Below are 4,426 nucleotides of genomic sequence, written 5' to 3'. Positions count from 1 at the left end.
GACGTTGAATAGGGGAGGGTGGGGTAAGATGAGCACCTTTTTGCTTAAGTCGCTTTTACAAAAGAACGGTTTGTTTTGGAAAATTTTAATTGGGTGAACTTAAAGCACTAGTGAATCAGCTACATTTTAGATTGAGTTTTATCACCTTGCGATTTTTATATTTTTTTATATTGATACTTATTCGCGTGTTGCTCAACTTACCCCGGCATGAATTGTATGGGGTAAATTGAGCAATGACCTGGGGTAAGTTGAGCAATTCGATTAAGTTGAAGCATTCCCCTGTCAGTTTGTTTGTATAATTGCGAGGCATTATGCTTCACAACACAACACTGTTTTTTTATCCAATACGAACCTAAAAAGACACAAATTCAACAGTTCAAACATTAAATAAGCTAAGGCTATTTCTTTTGGGGTAAGTTGAGCAACTGCTCCAACATACAGTACTTCAACTAGCAATGCACACTTTACCCCATCCTGATTTTTGTGACAAAATTACAAATATTTAAAAAACTACAAGACTAACCAACCTGAACGTTTTATTGAATATCCTCACACTTTATGCTTACCAATACAAAAAAACAGATTTGATTTACATAGTGTAACAATAAAGTTATTCAGTTTTAGGCAAAAAAATAAAAATTTCGAATTTTCGACATAAGCAATATAATCTGATAAAATTGCGTGCCATTGTAAAATGCAATTCTCAGTGGACATAACAAATACATTGAATGAAGTGGCATTATGAGTGATACATCCAGAATAAAAATAAAAAAATTCCGCCGACTCGTTTTTCCAAAAACAGGGGTTGCTCATCTTACCCCATTGCACACTTTACCCCAGTCTCCCCTATACTTTATTTCAAGAGCTCTAGGCCTATGCTCCTGAAAAGAGCGATGTTGGTGCAGTGGACCTCGTTAAAAGATTTATACATGCTAAACTATCACAGCACGCTTGAAACAGTGATAGGCCTACCTTTCAGACTAATCGTTTTCTACTTGTTTTTGAAATACAACACACCAATACCAACCAGCGCTGCTGTGGAACGCATGTTTTCACTTGGAAAGGACAATATGCGCAGGGGCGCCGGAAGCGGGGGGGAGCAGGGGGAGCGGATGCCCCCTGCCCTCAAATTTCTGTGGATGGGGAGGGAAGAGGGGGCAATGGTGCCCTTTTAAGGTCATGTAAGCTCTTGCACACTTTGCAATATAACAATTTATGCTATTCGCTTTTAGCCTAACTATAATGTTCTATTTTTGCCTCAAAATAATATTCACGACACAAAATTCTTCATCACAGTAAGTTATATTACATCATTATAAAATAGCATGATGCCCTTCCGTGCCATTGTTCTTTGTATAGCGGACACTTGTATCATTATACTCGATAATGAGCTGATAGATGAGCATTATCGCTATATCTTATCTTAAAAATTAAAAAAAAAATTGGCCTTTCAGCAACAAAAGTGCCCTTTTTTCATACTCCTGCCCATCCAGTCAAAAATCGCTCCGGCGCCCCTGAATATGCGTCCCAAACGCAGCAGATTGTCAGACAAACGTTTTGAAATGCTTGTTTTTCTGCAAGGAAATAACTAATAGGCTGAGCAGCTAATTACAATACAGTCTCAAAACATAATACCTGCTCTTTATTTATAGCTATTGTTAGCCTGAACTTGGTTGAAATATTTACGTTTTATGAAACGCTGGCAAAAAATAGCGCTAGAAATTAGCGCTGACGCTGACGCCGTCAATTTCTTTAAAAGCTTACGCAGTCCTTTACGCCGTAAAGTTTTTAGGCAATTCGCGCTGACGCTGACGCCGTCAAATTATTTCAATGACGCGTACAACACTGCTTAAAGTTATTCCTATGCGATGTCCAACCACACTGTCCCAGTGGTTGATTAAAACGTTTGTTATCGAATTTCAAAATTGTCTGTGAGCATAGGGTTGCTTATTTTAAGTTTGCAAATGTCATGTAAACGCTAGTGTGAGTTTCACCGTTATTGTGTTTCACGAGCAGTGTTCTCTTTATGCAAGTTTTTGTTGGCAAAATGGGCCGGTGTGCCAACTCAATTTATAATAAATTGGCAAAATATTGCATATAAATTTAGAGACTTTTTCTGATTGTATAATGAAAATATTTAGCTTAGTAGGCCTACTGCAAAACGTTTTTTTTTAAGAAATATGGAACGCTTCACGATTTTGCGTGTCATCCTTGCGCAGGAGCCATGCTAATATTCTCTGTATCGTTCCAATTATAGTATATGTACTGCCGAAGCAAGTACTGCAAAATGTTGTTAATCAACAAATTCTTGCCACGCTGATGAGCACCCCAAGTGACAGTTGTCTATAATAAAAGAAAGACGGTTTTATAGACTCTCACAAAAAAGATGAAAAACCAACCCATTGCTTTTTAAGAGGGAAGACTGTTCATAAATTACGATAGAATTACGATTTTTTGGTGATTTTCACAAGCGTTTCTTTCATGGTTCCTGGTTTCTTTTTCCCTGTTATTAGAGCCTATTTTTCCCTGATATGTTTGCAGGTCACTATTGTTGCCTGTATTGCGATGTGTCAAACTATTCCTTGTTTACTGAAACTGTTAATTGCAATATATCTTTTGCGAAGCGAAGTAACAACACCACTCTTGCTTGGCGATGAATAATCTGATGAAACCGCTCGCCTCGCTATAAGTGCACAAAACAAGTGGCCTCTATTTATTAGGGATTGTTAAAAAAGTCAAAAGTGTTGTAAAAGGAGCTTGGCCTGGCAGTAGCGTTGTTCGATTCATTTTATTGCTGCGGTATCCTAACATAAATATGAACAACATGGAACGCTGGATACTGGGTACGAAATGCGTTCTTTTCTAGCATCGGAGTCAACCTACCTAACATTTTATTAGTGCGGCCCGCCATAGCTCTCCTTAGTGCCAACGTGGCCCGCATGCAAAAAAGGTTGGTGACCCTTGATGTAGGCAGTGTTGGGCGCGATAACTCATTTTTCAGTTAAGCGATAACGATAATCGATAAACAAAAAATGCCTAAAGCGATAACGATAAACGATAAATCAAAAAAAAGTTAAGCGATAACGATAAACGATAAATTATCGCCGATAATGTCCGATAACGATATTTTTTTTTTTCTTGATTAGCGCTGCCCCACCCCATGCAGCACGAACTGTTTTCATCAACATGACGAAAAATCGAACATAATGTACTGTAAAGGGACAAAAATTTTTGTAAGTTATGCATGAATAGAATCGCAACAGCAGCAGTAGGTATCGAATCTTCAACCTCTTGATCCAGAATCAAACCACTGAGGTAACCGCCTTTGCTTATAATTATACCTTCAGATACCAGTTGGATGCTTTTACCAATTGAGTTACACTGCAGCTTACGTGCAGTAGGCAAAATAATTAAATGAAATGAAAATACCATAAAAAATTCCAAACTTTGTATTTTGCTTTCTACGGGCTGTTTACAGCAAAGTCAGCAATATAATTGAAAAAATTCCAAAAAACGCAAAATGCTTGAAAATTTATCAGTAATCTTAAGCGTTATTGGTAGTAAAAATGTGCATACATCAAGCTTGTCAAATTAGTCGTGTTTGTTCAAGAACAATAACATAATTATCGTAATTTACTGATATTTTCAGATAAATTTTTCTGTTTTCTTTGTGAACACCATCATTAAAGCAATGGCAGAACGCTGAGTTGTTGAGATAAGAATTACAATATAGGCACTGTATTATTAGTGGGAATAAAAATATTTAATTCAGCGTTGGCTATGTCGCATAGGTAAATCGTCGTCGTATCCAGGCTTACGCCTGGTGGTTGAAGATTTAGATTAAGTGGACGGGAAGGCAAGGAAGCCAATCTTCATGTCCACCTTCAGGCATGCCTTTAAGTGTCCTGCGAAAGACAGTGTCCTGCCCTTTCGATTGCCGTTCCAGCGCTCTCACCACTTGGCTATGCAGCATAGGTAGGCTAAATGAGAAAGGTTATATTGTATTTAGCATAATTTTACCACGCAACTCGATGCGCCTATTGTCATGCAAAAACTACTACAAGATGCAAAAAGTGTGATGTCGGTCTGCATGTCAAATGCTTCAAGCAATATCATATTCCGCAATGACTTATTTCAGTGATGGTGGCGCGAAAGACCATGTTTCCGATGTAAAAACGGCCTCGTATTGCGACACTTTCATAAACCACTTGCCAATTTCCTTCGCTTCGCTTCAAAGGAATCTGTACCGCCTGTGCGCTTACATTTTAAGTGTAAAATTCACTCGCGATTGTCGATTGCAGCAAAACAACAAGAGACTTGTTGCATGCATTTCATTGCATTGCAATTTGCAACTCTAAAAATTATTGTGTTGTCAGGGCCGTCGCTGCAGGGGGCGTGCCCTCTCCCATGACAACGACCTGTGCAC

General features: G+C 38.4%; 1 non-coding gene across 1 annotated transcript; it reads right to left on the bottom strand.

Moving 5' to 3' along the window:
- Positions 1 to 2,174: 2,174 nt before the first annotated feature.
- LOC145765773 (U6 spliceosomal RNA) lies at positions 2,175 to 2,281 on the bottom strand. The gene has a single exon (XR_014288647.1). It is a non-coding gene; the product is annotated as a U6 spliceosomal RNA (small nuclear RNA).
- Positions 2,282 to 4,426: the final 2,145 nt, after the last annotated feature.

The sequence above is a fragment of the Aplidium turbinatum genome, chromosome 2 (genome assembly GCF_918807975.1).
Source record: "Aplidium turbinatum chromosome 2, kaAplTurb1.1, whole genome shotgun sequence".
Taxonomy (NCBI): Eukaryota; Metazoa; Chordata; class Ascidiacea; order Aplousobranchia; family Polyclinidae; genus Aplidium; species Aplidium turbinatum.
The sequence above is the reverse complement of the archived record's forward strand: the minus strand, read 5'-3'. Positions and strand labels throughout refer to the sequence as shown.